Genomic DNA, 23362 nt, shown 5'->3' with positions numbered 1-23362 from the left:
AGAGAGCCTCGTCTTCACAGAGGCAATTTGATGAATATAAGCTGATGCCTTGTATGATTGAATTTGAAAGTCAGATTTGGAGAGATGGAGTCCCGCTTGGATTGGAGACGGAAAGTTGGATAGATCCCCTTATGCAGGGATGTTCTGGACTTTGGGATTTGGATTTGGGTCAGGGGGAGATTGGAGTTGTGGAGGCCTTTAGCCTCGAAGGGACTTTGAAACATCCTCTGAAATATCTTTTGGACTTTAGTTCTGACTATGGAGTATGGGCTGACCTGTCGAGAAGGAATAAAGGAATTGTTAAGTTGGAGTTCCCCCAAGATCTACTCCTCTGTGCCAAAGGAAGGAAATTAAGAACAAGTTCAGCAGAAGATAAAGTAAAGTGTATGCATAAATATGAAGAAGATCTGCAGAAGGGACATGGAAAAGAGCTAAGAGCCTCGGATAGAAGATCACCAGGTTGATGGACTATATGGAACTGATAGAAAGGACTGACAGAATCCGAGACCAGGGAGAAGAGAGGGTGGAAGAAGATTGGAAAAAAAATTAAAAATTTATTTAGAGAAATATTGTAAAATTAATGAATGTTAGGAAAATGTTGGAATGAAATTACATGGCTTTAGTAGAAACATTATAAGGAGTTAAGTATAAATAAGTTTTAAGGTTTTGATGGTAAGATAAGGTTAGAATAAATTAAGATAATTAAATGACAGAAAGCAGTGAAAGACGGAAAGGATTTGCTGATATAGTTAATAACTAGAATACAAGAAAGGGAGGTGTGAGGAGGTCGAGGAAATAAGTTAATGAAAGATAATGATAAATATTGGATGTGTTTTTAATTGTTTTTGTTTCTGTTTGTGTTTTGATGTATTGTGTTTTTTGTTCTCTTTTTATGTTTGTAATGTATTGATTTGTATTGTTTTTTTCCCTTTTTTCCTTTCCCCCCCTTTATTTCTGTAATCTTTAAACTTCTAATAAATATTGTTTTTTTTTTAAAAAAAGAAGTTTGGTAAGGTGGATAGTTTGAAATACTGCAAGAGAGTCTATGAGAAGCATTATTAGTTAAGGATAATTAAATGTAATCTAGAAATTAAGAAATGCAGAATAAGTGATAAAGAATGGGAAATCATCAGAGGTGTTGACGGAAGTCTAAAATATTGTATAAGATGAGAAGATCTGTTGTATGATATATATATAAGATTTTTTTAAAAAAAGTTATGGGTGGCATTGAGAAAGCGAGTAGGGAAAAGTTCTTCTCCTGCTCTCAAAGAATCATAGAATTGCAGGCTCTCACCAAACTCTCTCTGTGTCCCGTAATGTCCGTGGGTCTGCTCTGAGTAAGATCAGGTCGGCCCCCACGTTCAGCCTCCCAGGTCTCAGGCCAGCTCTCTAACCGCCACACCACCCTGCCTTCCCTTTGCACGCTCAGGAGCTGTCTTTGGCTCCTTGCTGCCTATACACTCAGAAAAGGAATCCCCGCCCCTCACTTTCGGAGGGAGCCGCTGCTGCCATCTGTGCCTGGCGCGCTCGCTCTTGTATCATGTCCTGCTGCATCCTCGGAGGGCAAGCGCCTCTTCCCTGCCTTGCACGCTTCCCATGAGAAAACACACAGACCTTCCAGCCTGTGGGAGCCACACTTTCTCCCTGGCTGCAGGTCTCATCTCTCGCCCACTGCACGCAACTTCACATTCACACACGCGCAGGCATACACGGGTCTGCCACCCTTTTGGCACGCACCTTGCCTCCTTGCCGTGCTGGCAGTTCTCTCAAGCAACAGGTGTAACAAGAACAACACTTTCCTGGCGATTTTCCTGCAAGAAAGCTCCCTCTCCTTGCTGGCACAACAGGCAGACGCAACATTTCACCCCCTCCCCTAAATGTCTACTCAGAAGTAAGTGCACTGAGTCAGATCGGGCCAACTAGTCCCAGGTAAGTGCGTACACAGTTACTTTGGAGTAAGCGACAGCAGGCGCTGCAGCCTCCATGCCCTTCTCAGGAGTCCGCCGTGAGCCCCACGGCGGGAAGCTCTGCTGCTCACGACGAGGCCAGGTCCCTGCCAGGCGCATGCGCGAGCGACCAGCTCCTGCTCTCCCATCTGTGCAATAATTTCAAGGAGTTTCTACAAAGAAATCTGGAAGCAGATTTTATTCCCATCCTTGGGAATCGTTTGTGTGCCATATCTTTTTCAGGGGTTCCATATATCCATTGATAACCTACATGAAGCAATAGAGAGTATAATTTAGAATCTAATCCTCCCCCCCCCCCCTATCCATTGCAATTTTCAAATTTGGTTAAGGGTGACTGTTTTTCTACACACCCCTCACCCTCTCCAGTTGCACATCCAGACTCAGGCATGCTCATGGGTGAGCTGTGTGATAAGCTAGTGGAGATAGGGTTTTCGTGTATGGGGGGGGGTACTTTGTACATGCTCAGAAGCACCCTCACACATATCCCAAGGCATGTGGATGAAAGCAGGCAGTGCCAAGAAGGCGTGTCTGTGTGTTTGTGTGGGTACTAGGGGTGTAACTTGTGGACTTTTCTTCCCCCAAAACAGTTTCCTGTATCATAAAGGGACGCACTTTTGCTTAGAAACACTGGAAAAGGGATTAAGTATTCTCAGTTATGGAAAAAGGTCGCCCCAAAATGAAAAGTTGGAAACATCGTATATGTAATGTTACTACTCATAACTATGAGCACTTTTTAAAACTTCATGGAACTGTTTATAACTTTTACAGCTGCCTGGAACTTCCTCAAACTGTGGAGAATGTTCAAGAAGAATCCAAATATTGGTCTATAGGGAAAGATTTGTGGGCAAACAACTAAACTTCTTAATTTTTAATATTTCTTTCTGTGGCAATATACAATTGTGGTTGAAGAAACCCAGCTGGGTGGGCGGGGTCTAAATATAATCATAATCATAATCATTACAATGTCACACAAGATCCTCAATTTATTCTCAGCAATAAGAAGTATTCTAATACCCATGTGTATTAGAAAATTTGCAAGCTCTATTTTTCCTGGATACATGCTATGCATATTACATACTACATTGTTTATTTATTTTTTGTTTAAATCGGGTGCTCAGCTTCTTCTACCATTGCAAGGAAATAGCCTCCTATCCTGAGCAGTACTGAGTGTCCAGCCAAGCAGTGGACTGGGATGCGGGCCTCACTGGACTCCCTTGGGCACGCCCATTGTGCAGAACCTGGCTGGCCGGAGCCCCCTCTGACAGCAGGCACCATGTGGGGGGGGGGGAGATCTGCTCGGTGGTGAAGTGCCCCCACTTTGCATGCCAAAGGCTCCAGGTTCAATCCCTGGCACCCCCACCCCCCCTTAAAAGGACCCTTGGCCAGAAAGCTGGTGCCAGCACAGCAGGCAATACCGGTGGGTTAGATGGACCCTTAGCTAGAACCCCCACCAGTGTCCGCCAGATTCTTCTGTTCTGTGCCTTGGCAGAGCAGCTGTGATGAAACTTTGGGCCCCAGCTGATGGTGGTTGATGGGAGTTGTAGTCCAAAATATTTCTTTGTTTGCATTTGTATCCCACCTCGTTCTCCAAGGAGCTTAACGTGGCCGAGGTACAGGGTTCTCCCTTCCCGATTGAATCCCATCGCAGCACTCTCTAGCAATAACACTGCAGTGCCTTTGAGTGCATGCAGAGTGCCCATACCCTGTGATGCCTTGTGACTGGCCTTCGCGTGGCTTTATCCACCAGGGGTCGCCGCGAGGGGCGGAGAAGGGCTATAGTTCAGAAGGTCCCAGGCTTAGTCCCCAGGGACATCTCCAGCAAGCAGGGATGGGAGAAGACTCCTGAGGAGAGGCTGCCAGTCAGTGGAGACAATTCCGAGCTTTATAGACCAGGAGTCTCTGACTTGGCAAAAGGCAACTGCCCCACGTTCTTCTGTTCTTCTATTATTCTGTGTGGAGCAAATGGGCGCACGAAAAAGGGAGCGAAAGAGAAGGAGGGGCACACATTTCAACACGACACCCTGGTCGGGTGCTATTTATTCATTCATTCAGTGCATTTATATCCCCTCTTTTCCTCGGAGGAGCTCAATGTGACATCCACGTGGTGTCCAGAGTGGCGTAATCTAATCCCAACGACAACCCTGTGAGGTAGGCTAGAGTGACAAGCAGTGACTGGCCCGGGGGGGGGGCAACTTGTATGAAATATTGTGGGAGGGCAGGTAAGCCCCTTCCCGCATAATCGACTGTCCCCCCCAAATATTTTATTAGGGGGTGGCGAAAGGGACCTCGGCCCCTAGGAGTTGGCTTCCATGGACTGGCCTCTAATGCCACACGCAGGGAGCTTCGAGGCCGAGTGGGAGGATTTGAACCCAGGTCCTAGTCTGACAAACTAATCACTATGCCACCCTGGATCTCTTAAAAAGAGCTCCTTGGGTCTGGGTTAAAGGTGGATCTACATGGATCCTCATGGATCTTCCACTTTTTAAAAACTAACTCCAACTAATCCAGTGTCAAATCACAAATGGAAGGCACACCTACAGACTGGACTGTAAAAAATGTGAATCCAACACTGTCTCTCTGTAGCCACAGAAAAACATGGATCAGAGGCATGGATCCTCATGAATTCATATGATTTTTATATTGAAACAAAATAAAACCAACATGATACTCTGGACCACATCTTAGTCTGTAGGCAGAACCAAAAAAAATCATGCATCCACTGTTTCGTGGTCTCACAATGGCGCAAAAACGTGGTTTCGAAGCACGGGTCCTCATGGATCCTCACCCTTTTTGCATTGGGCCACCCCTAACTCACTGTCAAATCACACGTCATGGCCATGGGAACAGCCTGCACCACAAAAATCACGGATCCACAGCCTCCAAAAATCATGAGTTGCACTACAAAAATCACAAAAATGCCCTTACCTGCACTGTTAATGTCACCACTGGAACATTATTATTAGAGCCGATAGGAGAATGTATGACTATATATTGTACCAAGATATGGTTCATCTTCAAGAACAGATCAAATACATGCCAAAGTATTAAAGAGGAGAAAAAATATGAAACTGCTTACATACTGTCAACTAATATTCAGATTCAAGAAAGACTGTATGGCAAACATTTAAATCAGTGAAAAGACAGAATTTGAGCCCATCATAACAGAGTTCTACCTTTTGGATAAAATTTATAAATTATTACTCAAATATGACACCGAGCCCGAACAAGCAAAACCTTATATGACAAAATGGATGCAAAAATTTTAAGAGCAGTTTACAGGGGAACAATGAGAGCAATTATGAATAAAGGAATAAAATTCACTGTAAGTTAAGCCCTTTATAAACAGGGCATTTGTGTGTAAAGGGCAAGCTTGTTCTTTACTTGTTTAGACTATTTAAACTTGGGAACAGATATTTGGCTCCGTGACCAAAATGACCAAAAGGGTCAGCTTCTAGAGGACTGGAAAGATGATGGTTGTACTTCCCCTATCCTCAGCCCTAACTCCGTTGAGTATTTTTTTGTTATGAGACTGAGCGTTTGGGGCTGATGTTGTAGCATTTTTCTCTGGGGGCTTGGTGGAAAAACAGAAAAGTGACCCTCACCTAACTCTCCAATGCCCTTCAACAAGAATGCTGTAGGAAATATTGCCAAGCCCTGTTAATGGGGGAGCAAAAGCTATGTGTGTGTCATTATCAATCAGTCTGCTTTCAGGACTGATTTTAGAACCCTCTTACATCAGGCCACATGGTCACTGGAGGTGGCCCCATCATGCAGAATTGACTATCCACACAGGGACCATCTTTTTTTCTTTTATTCTTATACTGGGTTTTAAGTTACAGTAACTTCTTTTAAAGGGACGCGGGTGGCGCTGTGGGTAAAAGCCTCAGCGTCTAGAGCTTGCCGATCGAAAGGTCGGCGGTTCGAATCCCCGCGGCGGGGTGCGCTCCCGTTGTTCGGTCCCAGCGCCTGCCAACCTAGCAGTTCGAAAGCACTCCCGGGTGCAAGTAGATAAATAGGGACCGCTTACTAGCGGGAAGGTAAACGGCGTTTCTGTGTGTGGCTCTGGCTCGCCAGAGCAGCGATGTCACGCTGGCCACGTGACCCGGAAGTGTCTTCGGACAGCGCTGGCCCCCGGCCTCTTGAGTGAGATGGGCGCACAACCCTAGAGTCTGTCAAGACTGGCCCGTACGGGCAGGGGTACCTTTACCTTTACTTAACTTCTTTTAAAGCAGCTGTCAGTATATCACACTGTATTCCACTTGCCTTCCAAAGGAACACGTGGCTCTTCCCATGTAGTGGGTTAGGTTGAGACTGCTGATCCAAAGTGATCAGTAATTTTTACGGTAATTACAATCCTGCTTTCCCTTTTACCAGCTTACCTTGACTTCAATAAGGCCTTTGAAAAGGTCCCCCGTGATATTATTGCAAAAAAGCTAGTAAAATGTGGGCTAGACAAAGCTACTGTTAGCTGGATTTGTAATTGGTTGACGGACTGAACCCAAAGAGTGCTCATCAGTGGCTCATCTTCATCCTGGAAAGAAATGACTAGTGGGGTTCCACAAGGTTCTGTCCTGGGCCTGGTATTCAATATTTTTATAAATGATTTGGATGATGGAATAGAGGGCATGCTAATCAAATTTGCAGATGACACCAAACTGGGAGGGGTTGCTAATACCCCAGAGGACAGGGTCAGAATTCAAAATGACCTGAATAGCCTAGAGAGCTGGGCCAAAACCAACAAAATGGAGTTCAATGGGAAGAAATGTAAGGTACTACACCTGGGTAGAAAAAATGAAATGCACAGGCGGGGGACACTTGGCTTGACAACAGTACCTGTGAAAGGGATCTGGGAGTCTTAGTCGACCACAAGCTGAACATGAGTCCACAGTGTGATGTGGCAGCTAAGAAAGCCAATGCGATTCTGGGCTGCATCAATAGGATTATAGTGTCTAGATCAAACGAAGGAATGCTACCATTCTATTCTGGTTGGTCAGACCCCACCTGTAATACTGTGTCCAGTTCTGGGCACCACAGTTGAAGAAGGATATTGTCAAGCTGGAGCATGTCCAGAGGAGGGTGACCAAAATGTAAAAGGTCTGGAATCCAAGCCCTATGAGGAGAGACTTAGGGAGCTGGACTTGTTTAGTCTAGAGAAGAGAAGATTAAGGAGTGACATGATAGCCATGTTTAAATATTTGAAGGGATACCTGTCATGTAGAAGAGGGAGCTTCACCGACTTCCCCATACCTCCCTTCACTGTATTCCAGATCTTAAATTTTGTCAGCAAATCCCTTCCCTCTACCTTAATAATTCTTTATCTTGATTTTAATGTCTTAATATAATTTAATCTCCTTAGCGTCTTAAATGTTAGGTCTTTAAATTTTACTAATAACCTTTTACATTCCATCTGGTGTCAAATTAACATTCATTAATCTAATAATATTTCTGTAGATAGTCTTTAAACTTCTTCCAATCTTCTTCCACCGTCTCTTCTCCCTGGTCTCGGATTCTGCCAGTCATTTCGGCCAATTCCATATAGTCCATCACTTTCATTTGCCATTCTTCCAGAGTGGGTAACTCTTGTGTCTTCCAGTGCTGTGCGATGAGTACTCTTGCTGCTGTTGTAGCATACATAAAAAAGGTTCTATCCTTCCTTTTCACCTGTTGGTCAACCATGCCCAGGAGAAAGGCCTCTGGTTTCTTCGGGAAGGTGTATTTAAACACCTTTTTCAATTCATTATAGATCATTTCCCAGAAGGTCTTAATCCTTGGGCACGTCCACCAAAGGTGGAAAAAAGTACCTTCGGTTTCCTTGCATTTCCAGCATTTATTACCGGGCAAATGATAAATTTTTGCTAGCTTGACTGGTGTCATGTACCATCTATATATCATTTTCATAATATTTTCTCTTAAGGCATTACATGCCGTAAATTTTATACCAGTGGTCCATAACCGTTCCCAGTCAGCCAACATTATATTATGTCCCACATCTTGTGCCCATTTAATCATTGCCAATTTCACTGTCTCATCTTGTGTATTCCATTTCAACAGCAAGTTGTACATTCTTGACAAAATCTTAGTTTTAGGTTCTAGTAGTTCTGTTTCTAGTTTTGATTTTTCCACCTGGAAGCCAATTTTCCTGTCCAATTTGTATGCCTCCATTATCTGGTGGTAATGAAGCCAGTCTCGCACTTTACTTTTTAGTTTCTCATAACTCTGCAATTTCAATTTATCCCCCTCCTGCTCCAAAATCTCCCAATATTTTGGCCAATTGGCCTCCATATTAAGTTTTTTTAAAGCTTTTGCTTCCATTGGAGACAACCACCTGGTTGATTTGGCTGATCAGACTGGCAAGGAATGTGTCTGCCATCTCCATCACCTTGCATCCCTCCCTATGCCACACACTCCATGGAAGAGAACAACCATCCCACACAGAGCGAGAACACCCTCTTCTGCACTTTTCCCAGCTATGCCAAAACTGTACACGGTATTCCAAATGGGACCACACTATAGAACTGTACAGGGACATTACAATACTGACCATTTCATTTTCAGTTCCTTTTTCAATAGTCTCCAGCACAGAATTTGGTTTGCCAACATAGCCACTATACTGCTCAGCACTAATTCCAGATCATACAACAATAAATGAATAATAGCGGTTCTGATCCTTGTGGGACCCAATTGCTCTCTCTCTTTCACTGGGAGACCTGTACATTTGTTCCAACTTCCTGTCGCTTGACCAATTTGTAATCCCCCAGTGGGCCCAATCCTTGGTCCCATGGCTGGTAAGATTACTCTCAGTAGTCTGGTGAGGTTTCTAATCAAAAACCCCTTTGGAAGTCCAAGCATATCATGTGTAACAGCTCACCCTCATGCAGGGGCTTGTAACCCTTCTCGAGGAACTCCAAAATGTTGGTGAGCAGGACTTCCTTTTGGAGGGAAGCTATGGAATGCACATGATATTTCAAACAGTGGCTCATTACGCACTCACCCTTGTGGTGGGTGAGCGTGCGTCCTCTGCACCCTCCCAGTGCAGACAATCAAAAAGGGACAAGAGCAAGTGCAAGGATTGTTGATGAAAAGGGATCTCTTCTGATTAAGTATTTCTCATGGCCTGTGGGAATGGGAATTATCAGATGTTTCTGAGGCATATGACATCACATTAAAAATCAGGTGCAGCCACCACTTAAACCTGTTATAAGGCAATTGAGGAAAAGCAATATTCTAGCATTGCAAAAGAATGCAAGTATGCCATCAGTTATAAGGGCAAAACGAGACTCCGAAACACAAGATTGCCACAGGGACGTGCAGCAGGGCAGCAGTTGTGACCTTGTGGGAAAAGCACCACGGGGGCCAAATTTGGATTGGTACCACAGTGAAAGGGGAGAATGTGCTTCAGCCTTCACCCTAGCCCTTTTAAAATTATTATTATTATTATTATTATTATTATTATTATTATTATTATTATTTAGATTTTTAAGCTGCTCTCCTCACCAAAGTGGGCTCAGAGCAGTGTACAACATCAGAAATTCAATAAAACAGATAGATTAAAAGACATTTCGACTCCAATAACTGAGGCACCCTCATTACCAGCAAGGATAAGGATAAAAGAGGAAGAGGGAGAGGACCAACAGGAAGAGGGAAAGAGTGAGAAGAAAATAAAAAGGGGAGGGGAAGGGAAAGCAAAGGTAAAAATAAAACTATTGCTGCTCTCAACCTTAGGACTGGTGAAACAACTCGGTCTTACAAGCTCTACAGAACAGATCTTCTTCTGCGATCACTCGTAGCCAAGTAAGATTGTCTTCCATAAACACGGTTTTAACAATGAGTCCATAAGTGACTGTGGAGGCCAATTCTGGACCCACGTGTCCTTCCACAGTGGGGGCATTGGTTCCCGGGAAGGAGTTGATCACGGTGTGGATTTGCCAAGCACGTTTCTCCCTTGCGTCCTGAGTTCGAGTGTCTTCAAAGCCCATGACACCTTTGGTAAAGGCTGTTCTCCAACTGGAGCACTCGCAGGCCAGTGTTTCCCAGTTGTTGGTGTTTATACAATACATTTTTTAAGATTTGCCTTGAGACAGTCTTTAAACCTCTTTTGTTGACCACCAGCATTACGCTTTCCATTTTTAAGTTCGGAATAGAGTAGTTGCTTTGGAAGATGATCATCAGGCATCTGCACAACATGACCAGTCCAACGAAGTTGATGTTAAAGAATCATTGCTTCAAAACTGGTGATCTTTGCTTCATCCAGTCCACTGATATTAGTTTGCCTGTCTCCCCAAGTGATGTGTAAGATTTTTCAGAGACACCGTTGATGGAATCTTTTAAGAAATTGGAGATGGCATTTGTAAGTGGTCCATGTTTCACAAGCATACAGTAAGGTTGGTAGTACAATAGCTTTGTAAACAAGCATTTTGGTTTCCCTGCAAATGTCCCGGTCCTCAAACACTGCACTTCAATTTGGAGAAAGCCGCACTTGCAGAGCTCAGGCGATGCTGGATTTCGGCATCAGTGTTGACCCTTGTGGAAAGATAACTGCCAAGGTAGGAGATGTGACTGACATTTTCCATTGTTACACCATTGAGGGGTTATTTTGTATTTATTGGTGTAGCACTTTGGTTTTTTGGATGTTGAATGACAGGCCAAGATTTTTGTAAGCTCCTGTGAAGATATTTAGGATGGTTTGGAGGTCGTCCTCTGAGTGTGCACACACTACGTTGTCATCAGCATACTGAAGCTCTATGACGGAAGTTACGGTAACCATACTCTTTGCTTTCAGCATGCTCAGATTGAAGAGCTTTCTTTCCATCTGTTCGATATATGATTTCTACCCCAGTGGGGAATTTGTTACTTTCTGTTTGCCACTGAGCAGTGCTTTGGAGTCACAAGACTCTGTTTACATTCCATACATTCCATACTGTTGGAAGTCTCACGGGAGACGGGATGTGACGTACTGGTTTTCCTGTTTCTTTTGTTCCTTTGTTTCAGTTGCTCTCTGCTCTCACAGAGAGAGGATGTATTTTTCTTTGCTCTCTGCATAGCTTAGTAATACAGCATAGCATATAGCCATAAATCTCATCACTTCTGCTGCTTTGGAAACTGCTGAACGGGAATGTGCCTGAGGCCTCATCAAAGGCTCAGGTCGTTAATTATTCGTCGGAGGCAATTCCGAAGGCTCGGCCGGAGGAAAATGAGCTTTATCAGCTTGGCCGAGCGGAGATCCTGACAGAATTTCCCTATGACAAAGTGTAGGATCATGGCAATGAAAATAATGAATAGAGTTGGGGCAATAACACAACCCTGTCTAACACCTGATCCCACTGTGAATGGTTCACTTTGAGAGCCATTGTTATCTGCGATTGTTGCTGTCATATTATCATGGAGGAGCTGAAAGATGTTTACAAATTCATCTGGGCAGCCAATTTTCAGAAGGACAGTCCACAGGGCATTACGATTTACAGTGTCGAAAGCCTTAGCCAGGTCAAGAAATGCCATATACAGGGGTTGGTTTTGCTCTCTGCATTTTTCCTGAAGTTGTCGAGCGGTGAAAATCATGTCCACTGACCCCCTAGAAGGCCGAAAACCATTTTGGGATCCAGGAAGGGTCACCTCGGATATTGTTAAGAGACGGTTTGCTAAGATCCTTGCAAGAATTTTACCAGTCACAGCTAATAGAGAGATGCCTCAATAGTTTCTGCAATCAGTTCTGTCACCTTTTTTAAAGAGATCGATAATTTTGGCATCCCTGAAGTCTGCTGGGATCGCTTCTCTTTCCCAGATTTTTTCGATCAGCTTGTGAAGTTGTTGTGTAAGTTCAATTCCACCCACTTTGAAGATTTCAGCAGGTATCTCATCAGGTCCACTGGCTTTGTTGTTTTTCACTTGGTTAATAGCTGCACATAACTCCCAGATTTGGAGATACTGCAAGCTCATCTCTAATTTTTTTTTTTTTGTGGGATTTGTGAGAGGACGTCAGCAGCTGTGGGGGAGTTGCAGTTAAGGAGATGTTGGTAGTGTCCTTTCCAGCACAGTACAATAGCTTATCTTTTAGAAGTGTGGTACCATGTGCTGAGCGTAGGGGGCATATGCCATGATTTATTGGTCCATAGATGGTCTTTGTGGCTTTAAAGAAACTCTGTGCATCATGAGTGTCGGCTAAGTACTGGATCTCTTGAGCTTTTTTTTATCCACCAGGTGTTTTTTAGTTCTCTGGTTCTTAGCATTGGCATAGGTTTTTTTCTTAGTGGCACAGTTTCTATCTCTTTGCCAGATCTGAAATGCCTTCCTTTTCTTGTCAATCATGTGTTCAATCTCACTGTCATTCTCATCAAACCAGTCCTGGTGTTTCTTGGTTTGGTATCCAATAGTTTGTTCACAGGCTGCAATAATGGATGTTTTTAGTTTGGTCCAGTGTTCCTTGATTTTATCAGGGAATTCTGAAAGCAGATGGTCCTTAAGAGTCATTTGGAAGCAATCCAGCTTAATGGGATCTTGAAGGGCCTGAGTGTTCATTTTGCATTTTGGTTTCCTTCATTGAAGCATGCGTTGAGGTATAATCTTGATAGCCATCGTAGAGCGTATTAGTCGGTGATCTGTCCAGCAGGCATCAGCGTTCCTCATAGCTCTTGTAAGAAGCACATCACGTTGATCTTTAGCATGGACAATAACATAGTCTAAGAGGTGCCAGTGGTTTGACCGAGGATACCTCCATGAAGTTTTAAATTTATTTTTCTGTCAAAAGAGTGTTTTGGTAATAACAAGGTTGTGCGCTGCACATGTCGTCAAAAGTAAGATTCTGTTCTGGTTGCTGTTGCCAACTCCTTCTTTCCCAATAGTCCCAGGCCACACATCAAAATCTCACCCAACTCTTGCATTAAAATCACCCAGGAGGATAATTTTATCTTCCTTAGGCATCTCTGATAGGTTGGTATCCAGCGGAGAGTAATTTTTTTCTTTAATGTCTTCATCGGCATCCAGTGTTGGTGCATAAGCGCTTATGATAGTAGCCTGTGGGTTTTTTGTGAGCTTTATTTGAAGGGTTGAGAGTCACTCATTAATGCCAGTAGGGACTTCTGACAGCAGCTTCACAAGGTCATTTTTGATAGTGAAGCCTACACCATGTATTCAATGTTCTTGTTCAGATAGACCTTTCCAGAAGAATGTGTAGCCTCCTTTTTCTTCCTTCAGTTGTCCCTCGCCTGCTCTTCGAGAGTCTTGAAGCGCTGCAATATCGATGCTAAAACATCACAGCTCTCTTGCAATGATGGCAGTTCTGCGTTTAGGACGTTTGCTGTCTGTGTTATCTGACAAAGTCCATATATTCCATGTTCCAAAGTTCAATTGTCTTTTACAGCCCCTGGGTGGTGACCCCAATGGGCATGGTAATCCAGTCAGGGGAAAAGGGAGGCAGACTATGCTTAGGGCACCTTTTCTAGCCACTCCCCCTTTTTGGGGTGAGCAGAGTGGATCCTAAAAAGGGATGCTCAGTCTTGGATACAGCTGCTGAGCTGCTCAACTGCCTCGTTCCTTGAGTCAGAACGACTGAATCTGTATCCACCGCCCATGTGCCGGTTCATGACTAGGGGCTTCCAGATTTCACGATCCTGCCCCTGTAACCATTTGCCGATCGCCATGGGATTATTGAGGTTTGGGTTGTGTTTTTGGAAGATGCCTGTGCGTGAATTTGTTTTATGTGTGTAGATCAGTGCATGCTGACCAACGCACAGTCTTCCCAGTAAGGCTCTGTTCCGATGGCATGAGTAGTCACGACAAACTGGTAGATCCTATCTGCTGCAGCCTTCATCCTTCTTCACAGTCATTGTAGCATACCGCTTGTTATCATCCGCCTGTTCTGCCGCTGATGACTTCTTGGAACATTCTTTGTCTAGCTCCTTCCCTGTTATGTACTAAGCTTGGATCCTAGAACAATAGGCAAGTAGGATCCTAGAATGCAACAACTCATTGGCTTGCAGGAAAAGACCAATCAGGCTCCAGGATCAAAGCAGAATCAGAAAAACACACGGGACTCATTGTGTAAATAATGTATATAAAAGCCTGAGGTTTGGGGGGCAATTCAATCACTGTTTTACAAGCTGCAATAAAGAGCATGAAATCACTACAGGACTCCGAGTATATTTCATTCCCTTTGACCTTACCGCCTTGGGTGACCCTGCTGAGAGTACGAGATTCCCAACGGCTTCACTCACAAGGTTCATAGGAATGTGCAAGCCCACTCACCACGACAAGGTGATGATCCAGCGAGAGAGAGAAGTGAGATAGATTGCACTGAGCCCTAATCTCATTCGACAAAGCGTTCCACCAAAAAGGCTCTGGCTCTGGTTGAGGAGAGCTGGATATGTTTTGGGCCAGGGAACACCAGTAGGTCGCTGTAAGATGAGCATCACGCTCTTTGGGGGGTGTATTGAAAGATAATTCCCACAGATAAGAAAGGTCACAGGCAGTTTAGGGCTTTAAAGGTTAGCACCCAAACCTTGAACCTGATTCGATACTCCATCTGGAGCCAATCCAGCTGATGAACAACCAGCTGAATGTGGGCTCTCCACAAAGTCCCAGGAATAATAATAATAATAATAATAATAATAATAATAATAATTTATTTATACCCCACCCATCTGGCTGGGTTTCCCCAGCCTCTCTGGGCGGCTTCCAACAAAAGATAAAAAATACATTAAAATATAGAAATTCAAATAATAATCATCAGGCCAATGGCCCACCTGGTCCAGCATCCTGTTCTTGAAGCGGCTGACCAGATGCCCCAATACAGGCCTAGGCAAACTTGGCCCTCCAGATGCCCCGGGACCACAACTCCCACCATCCCTAGCCAACAGGACCAGTGGTCAGGGATGACGGGAGCTGCAGTCCCAAAACATCTGGAGGGCCGAGTCCGCCCATGCCTGCCCCAATGCAGATAATTACAATGAATCTGCATTTTAGACCATTTGGAGTTTCTGGAGCAGTCTCAAGGGTAGCCCTGTCTGTCTGTCTATCTATCTATCTATCTATCTATCTATCTATCTATCTATTTGTGGCATTTATACCCTGCCCTCCCCAGCTCAGGTGTAGAGCAAGTTAAAGTAGTCTAGTCTGCAGGTGACTGCTGCATGGATCACCATGGCTAGGTTGGAAAGTGACAGGTACGGGACCAATCGCCTAACCTGGCATAGATTAAAAAATGCCAGTTTGGCTACATTTGTGACCAGTGCCTCCATAGAGACAGAAGTGTCCAGGATCACACCGGGACTCCTGATGGTGGCTACAGGTGACTATTGTGCCCAATGAAGAGCTGGGAGCTGGCAAACCAAACCGAAATCATTCCGGCCCAGCCATTGGACCCCCCTCTTTAATGGATAGAGAGTCAGCCAACTCCGTTTCCTCCATCCCAGCACACCCACCTAAAAATTGGCCACTATATCCAGGATAGCATCTGGCCAGGGCCACATAGCAGTAGATCCATGATGTTTGTGGTCAGATCTGTGGTTTGAATAAACGGTGAATTTGGGGTTCCCCAATGCAAAAACACTGAGCATCCATGAGGATCCGTGCTTCGGAACCATGGTTTTGGGCTATGGAGTGGCCAGGAAGCGGTGGATCCGAGGTTTTTTTTTGCTGCAGGCTGTGCCCCTGGCTATGATGTGTGATTTGACAGTGAATTTGGGTTGGCCCAATGCAAAAAGTGTGAGGATCCATGAGGCTCCGTGCTTCAAAAGCCATGGCCGAGGTGGTTGGTTTCACACATCCAAGCAGCCTGTCCACATCCTCAGGGGTAACGGATTAAAATTGATTCCGTGCAACTTGACCAGACAGGGCTCTAGCACTCTGCCGCCACAGCCCTGCTTCTATGGTGGTGTCTACCTCCTTCCGAATCTAAGCGACTTTATCTGCAAAAAAACTTTGCAAAATCGTTGCAGGAGATTTTGGGGTCTTTACAAGAGTCTCCTGCTACTATTTTTCTGCAGATGCAATAGAGGCGTCGAAGAAAGTCTTCTTCGCCAACGCTGCCGCCACTTGGTAGGCTCGACGTTCAGCTCTAACCCGTGTCCGGTCTTATTCAGAATGAGTTTTCTGCCACCGGTGCTCTAGCCGTCTCAGTGACTGTTTCCTCGCCCTCAGCTCCAGAGAAAACCACGGGGCTGTCCGGGTTCCATGGAGTCGGAGAGGGCACTTCGGAGCCAGACAGTTGATAGCCATGGTTAACTCCACATTCCAGTGGGCCACCAGGGAATCAGCTGGAACCCATTTGGATCCATTAAGTGGCGGGGGTGGACCATCCAAATCGGTCCCACCTCTTTGCAGAGGGGAAGGGTTGTGGAGAAGTCCACTTGCACCAGGAAGTGATCTGACCATGGCACTTCTTTCATTTCACTTTTACTTAGTGTGAGATCACCCACATCACTAGAGGTGAACACCAGGTCTAAGGCATGTCCGTTGGGCCAAACGTATTCAGGGACAGCTCCATGGAGGCCATGCTTTCCACGAAGTCCCGAGCAGCCCCTTGTAAGGTCGTGTTGGCATGGAGGTTAAAATCCCCATGGACAACCAAACTAAGGTGTCTCCAGGAGAACATCCGACACGACCTGAAGCAGCTCGGGCAAGGAATCCTTGGTGCAGCGGGGAGGTCAGTACACCAAAAGGAATCCTATACTGCCCCTGCGGCCCAGCTTCCAGAACATGCACTCAGAGAACTGGGTCTTCCCAGTAGGACGCCTGATGCAAGCTAGTGACTTCCTAAAAAATCACTGCACCCCCCCCCCCGCCCACATGACCTGGGTTGCTGTACGTAAGAGAAACCTAGAATCATAGAATCATAGAATCATAGAGTTGGAAGAGACCACAAGGGCCATCGAGTCCAACCCCCTGCCAAGCAGGAAACACCATCAGAGCACTCCTGACATATGGTTGTCAAGCCTCTGCTTAAAGACCTCCAAAGAAGGAGACTCCACCACACTCCTTGGCAGCAAATTCCACTGTCGAACAGCTCTTACTGTCAGGAAGTTCTTCCTAATGTTTAGATGGAATCTTCTTTCTTGTAGTTTGGATCCATTGCTCCGTGTCCGCTTCTCTGGAGCAGCAGAAAACAACCTTTCTCCCTCCTCTGGTGGACAAGCTGGTGGACAAGCAGCAGCTAGGACAGGCCCATCTGCTTCATCCAACCAAGTCTCTGCTCCACATGCCAGGTTAAGTCCTCCATCCACAATCAAGTCATGGATGGCAGTGGTCTTATGAGTCATTGACCTAGCATTGCACAGCAACAACTTCAGGTCATGTGGGTTTCCCTTGTTGAGCGCAAATATAACATTGAATCACAATGGTACAAAATAACTCAGCAAGCTGACATTTATCAAGAGTTAAACAAAGGTTAGTGTACTAAATATTATTTCCAATTCTAGGTTGTTTGCTATTGGAGAAATACCATATATGATTATAAACATCTAAAACAAAAATTATTTAAAAATATGATTTCATTTCTAGATCAGACAGACAAGATTTCTTCTACTATATGTTTCTTTATCATATACACACAAAGCTTCTATTTTTAAACAGGAAATATTTTTGTAACCTAAGGTCTATTATACAAATCGATGCAGATGTTCATTTTGTTACAGTTCTGTTAAGTTGTATACAAATTATAAAGATTCCAAGTTTTTTTATGTTCCTCCACGAGTCTATTATTTACTAAACTGGCGAGTTTTGCTATTACTGCATATTCTGATAGTTTCTCTTTCCATGCATCTATTTCAGGACATATGTCAAATTTCCATATGTTAGCCAACACCACTCTGACTGCTGTGGTCATATAACTAAATCGTTCCACTGATGATTTCACAATACAGTAGCTGAAGGAGTCGTTCCCAATGGCATAGTTTTGGGGTCCAATGCAAATGTAGGGTTTTTTTTTAAACATTTTTTGCATTTCAAAATGAATTTTCCTCCAAAACTTTTTGGTCTTTTCACAGGTCCACCATAAATGGAAGAAGGTTCCTTGAGGTCTATGACATTTCCAGCAATGTCCATTCATTTCATTATTCATCTTCTGTATATCTTACAAAGTTATATACCATTGAAAGAACATTTTTGTACAGTCATACATCATGTTACGGCCGCTTCAGGTTACGTGTTTTTGGGGTGTGGACCACAGGAAACCCGCAAGTACCGGAACGGGTTACTTCCGGGTTTTGCCGCTCACGCATGCGCAGAAGCACCAAATTGCGCCAGCACCTGCGCAGACGCAGCGCTTCAACATGCGAATGCTGCGGGTTGCGGACGTGCCTCCATCACAGGATTATATCCGCAACCCGAGGTTCCACTGTACCAATTTTGTTTTAGGGCTTAACTTGCAGTGAATTTTATTCCTTTATTCATAATTGCTCTCATTGTTCCACTGTAAACTGCTCTTAAAATTTTTGCATCCATTTTGTCATATAAGGTTTTGCTTGTTCGGGCTCGGTGTCATATTTGAGTAATAGTTTGTAAATTTTACCCAAAAGGTAAAACTCTGTTATGATGGACTCAAATTCTGTCTTTTCACTGATTTAACTGTTTGCCATACAGTCTTTCTTGAATCTGGATATTAGTTGACAGTATGTAAGCAGTTTCTTATTTTTTGTCCTCTATCATGCTTCAGCATGTATTTGACCTGTTCTTGAAGATGAACCATATCTTGGTACAATATATAGTCATACATTCTCCTATCGGCTCTAATAATAATGTTCCAGTGGTGACATTAACAGTGCAGGTATGGGCATTTTTGTGATTTTTGTAGTGCACCTCATGATTTTTGTGTGTGATTTGATGGTGAGTTTTGGGTAGCTCAGTGCATAAAGCGTGAGGATCCATGAGGATCCGTGCTTCGAAACCATGTTTTTGGGCCACGGTATAACCAGGAAGCTGTGGATCCTAGTTTTTTGTGGTGCAGGCTGTGGCCCTGGCTATGATGTGTGATTTGATGGTGAGCTGGTGCTGGCTATGATGTGTGATTTGACAGTGAGTTTGGGTTGGCCCAATGCGAAAAGCATGACGATCCATGAGAATCCGTGCTTCGAAACCACGTTTTTGGGCCAGGGTGTCACCAGGAAGCCATGGATCCGTGATTTTTGTGTTGCATCCTGTGGCCATGATATTTGATCTGATGGTGACTTTGGGCTGATCTAGTGCAAAAATCATGAGGATCCATTAGGATCCGTGTTTTTTAACCATGCTTTGTGCCATTGCGGCACCACGAAACAGTGGATGCGTGATTTGTTTGCTTCTGCCTACAGACTAAGATGTAGTCTAGAGCATCATGGTGTTTTCATTTTGTTTCAATATAAAAATCATGAATTCATGAGGATCCATGCCTCGGATCCATGTTTTTGTGGTGCTGCAGCACAGCAAAGTGTTGGATCCACGTTTTTTACAGTCCAGTCTGTAGGCGTGCCTTGCAGGTGTGTTTTGACACTGGATTTGTTGGAGTTATTTTTTAAAAAGGGGAGGATCCATGAGGATCCGTGTAGATCCGCCTTAAACCAGGCGCATGTTTTATGTTAGCTTGCTGGTTTGTGGTTGGCAGGCGCTGGCTCGTGTATCTAAAGTAAAATTTGCTGCCTATCTACTCCGGAGCTTTCAAAGCAGCCTACAAAACAGCTAAGAGTATATGGGTATATAGAGACTTACTGGCATTTTGTATTTTTTGTGTTTAATTGCAAATACGCAGGTTGAGTTTAGGGGCTGAACACTCGCCATAAAGTTTGCTGCTCCAGGCAACCTGTTTATTGAACATTCATCCTGATTGGCTTGTGGAGATGTTATTTAATGTCCAGTTTTTTCTGCTGCCGCCCCCCCCCCCCCCCAGGTTTCCAATGCATTTATATCCCAAAAGTCCCAGGCTTGGGGGTTTTTGTTTTAAGTGGGTGTCAAATCAACTTTTAATTGTGCAACCCAAATTTTTTAATATGCGTTTGACGCTACTCCAGATCTCCAGAGAGTCACAGCCAACACCCAAAATTCTGCTAGCTTACAAATGCCCCAAAGTCAGCTGAGTCTTGGCCTCACAGACACCTAAATATTACAACATCACCTCGAAGGGAGAGGGGGATAAATATAGGCCCTTTTTCAGGTATTCACTTGCCATTCAAAAGACTTATGGAAGATCATTAACAAGTAGTTCCCACAACACCTGTAGTACAAGAGAGGTAAATAGTCCCCGTAAGGTTATGATTATACCAGTGTACCCCTACAGTATTTGAGGCCTGAAGGAGAAAAAAATCATTTTTTCCCTTCTGTCAAAAGAAGCAAAGGGAAGCTAGTTATGTTTACCCTATTAGTGAACATTGGGCCACTTCACAGAAAAATCACTTCTACTTAAAGGACACTGTGTCCATTGGAAGCATGTAGGTAGAACATGAGTTGCTTGTATGACAGAATGCTTATTTAGTGAACCTTTCATAGGACGTAACCTGCCAGTGTTGCATCACTGTATTTTTGGCTTCCTGCTATTGCAGATTCAACATGGCTGTTCTTCTGGAACAGACATTTACACTCTGATCTTTCTCTCTCTTGAGGTGATTGAAATGGAGGACTCGATGGGACGTTATGACTTCTACAGTGGACTGGGCTTGGCTCTCAACTCTAGCCTGTTCATTGGAGGAAGTTTTATCCTAAAGAAGAAGGGACTTCTCAAGCTAAGTAGCAGAGGTGCTCTCAGAGCAGGTAATAATATTGAATAGGAGCTCACAGTGTTACCATGCCATCTGTTGTGGATGGGAAAAATCCCAGAAACCAGGCTGTCCATGAATGAATGGATTTTATTATTTTGGTCACAGACCAGTTCCAGTCCACATACAATATCAAGGAAGTCATAAAACACAATAGGGATACATTTGAATTTGCAGTTACGTATAACAGGGACAATACAGATATGGCAACAGTTTAAAAATATATAAATTAAAACTTAGTCACTAACATATAACCTGAAATTATCATTTTTTTAAAAAAATAATATTTATTAAAAGTTTTATAGTTACAGAAAGAAAAAAAAGAGAAAAAAGCAATAAAGAATTTAACAAACAATACATCAAAAATAAAAAGAAAAAGAAAAAAACAATACATCAAAACAACAAGAAAAACAAAAACATTTAAAAACACATCCAATTTCCATATGTTTACCTTTCATTTACTTGTTTCATCGACCTCCTCACATCTCCCTTTTTTGTATTCTAGTTCAATTTACCTATTTCAGCAAATCCTTTCCATCTTTCTCAATCTTTTTTTTTTTTTTTTTGGTTCTATAATTTATCTTAACACAATCTAACTTTAAATTTTCCACTTTAGGCCATTAACAATCAGTTTTTGCTTAATTCTTTATAACATTTCTGCTAAAACCATACAACTTCATTCCAGCATTCTTCTAACATTCATTAATTTTGCAGTATTTCTGTAAATATACTTTAAATTTTTTCCAATCTTCTTCCATCGACTCTTCTCCCTGGTCTCGGATTCTGCCAGTCATTTCCGCCATTTCCATGTAGTCCATCAGCTTCATCTGCCATTCTTCCCGGGTGGGTAGATCTTGTGTCTTCCAGTACTTTGCAATGAGTATTCTTGCTGCTGTTGTGGCGTACATAAAGAAAGTTCTATCCTTCTTTGACACCAATTGGCCGACCATGCCCAGGAGAAAGTCCTCTGGTTTCTTCAGGAAGGTATATTTAAATACCTTTTTCATTTCATTATATATCATCTCCCAGAAGGTCTTAATCCTTGGGCACGTCCACCAAAGGTGAAAGAAAGTACCTTCAGTCTCATTACATTTCCAACATTTATTATCGGGCAAATGATAGATTTTTGCCAGCTTGACTGGTGTTATGTACCACCTGTAAATCATTTTCATTAAATTCTCCTTTAAGGCATTACATGCCGTAAACCTCATGCCTGTGGTCCATAACTGTTCCCAGTCAGCCATCATAATGTTATGCCCAACATCTTGTGCCCATTTAATCATAGCGGATTTCACCGTTTCATCTTGAGTATTCCATTTCAGCAGCAAGTTATACATTCTTGACAAATTCTTAACTTTGGGTTCTAACAATTCTGTTTCTAATTTTGATTTTCCCACCTGGAAGCCTAATTTTTTGTCCAAATTATATGCCTCCATTATTTGATAATAATGGAGCCAATCTCGCACTCTATTTTTCAATTTTTCAAAGCTCTGCAATTTTATTCTGTCTCCCTCTTGCTCCAGAATTTCCCAATACTTCGGCCATTTGGCCTCCATATTGAGTTTTTTCAATGCTTTCGCTTCCATTGGTGACAACCATCTTGGGGTTTTATTTTCTAACAAATCCTTGTATCTTATCCAAACATTAAACAATGCTTTTCTGACAATATGGTTTTTATAGGCTCTATGAACTTTAACCTTGTCATACCACAAATATGCATGCCAACCAAATACGTTGTTAAAACCTTCCAAATCCAAGACATCAGTATTTTCAAGAAGCATCCATTCTCTCAGCCAACAAAATGTGGCTGATTCATAATAAAGTTTAAGGTCTGGCAGGGCAAATCCACCTCTTTCTTTAGCATCTGTTAATATCTTAAATTTTATTCGAGGCTTCTTGCCCTGCCAGACAAATCTAGAGATATCTCTCTGCCACTTCTTGAAACAGTCCATTTTGTCCACAATTTGCAATGTGGACAAATCACAGTTAAATTTTTCTCTAAAACCTTGGTTTTCATCTTGTTTAACTTAAAACCTGCTGCCTGACCAAATTCTTGAATCAATTCCAATACTCTTTTAGTACTAGATTCTGGCTCCTGTAAAGTCAATACCAAATCATCAGCAAATGCTTTCAATTTGTACTGTTTAGCTCCTACTTGTATACCTTTAACCAATTGGTCCCTTCTAATCATGTTTAACAAAACCTCCAGGACCGATATAAAAAGCAATGGAGAGATTGGGCACCCTTCTCGTGTTCCTTTCTCAATCTTAAATTATTCCGTCACTACATTATTCACAATTAATTTAGCCTTCTGTTCTGAATAAATTGCACCTATACCATTTCCAAAGCCTTGGCCAGCCCCCAGCCCCTATAAATTCTTCTTCATAAAACTCCAAGAAATGTTGTCAAAGGCTTTCTCCGCATCCACAAATATCAAAACTGCTTTAGTATTGATCTTCACTTCTAATTTTTCAATAATATTAATTATAGAATCATAGAATCATAGAATCATAGAGTTGGAAGAGACCACAAGGGCCATCGAGTCCAACCCCCTGCCAAGCAGGAAACACCATCAGAGCACTCCTGACATATGGTTGTCAAGCCTCTGCTTAAAGACCTCCAAAGAAGGAGACTCCACCACACTCCTTGGCAGCAAATTCCACTGTCGAACAGCTCTTACTGTCA

At 43.3% G+C, this 23362-nt stretch overlaps 1 protein-coding gene across 1 annotated transcript in view; it reads right to left on the bottom strand.

The window, feature by feature from the left end:
* LOC310668789 (putative helicase senataxin) overlaps positions 1–23362 on the bottom strand; it is a gene marked incomplete at its 3' end in the record, with an annotated part of 486105 nt that overhangs the window by 425024 nt on the left and 37719 nt on the right. The window lies entirely within an intron of this gene.

Source organism: Podarcis tiliguerta (genome assembly GCF_965153285.1).
Source record: "Podarcis tiliguerta genome assembly, chromosome: W".
NCBI classification, from domain to species: Eukaryota; Metazoa; Chordata; class Lepidosauria; order Squamata; family Lacertidae; genus Podarcis; species Podarcis tiliguerta.
Note: the sequence above shows the minus strand (reverse complement) of the source record. Positions and strands in the feature narration are given on the sequence as shown.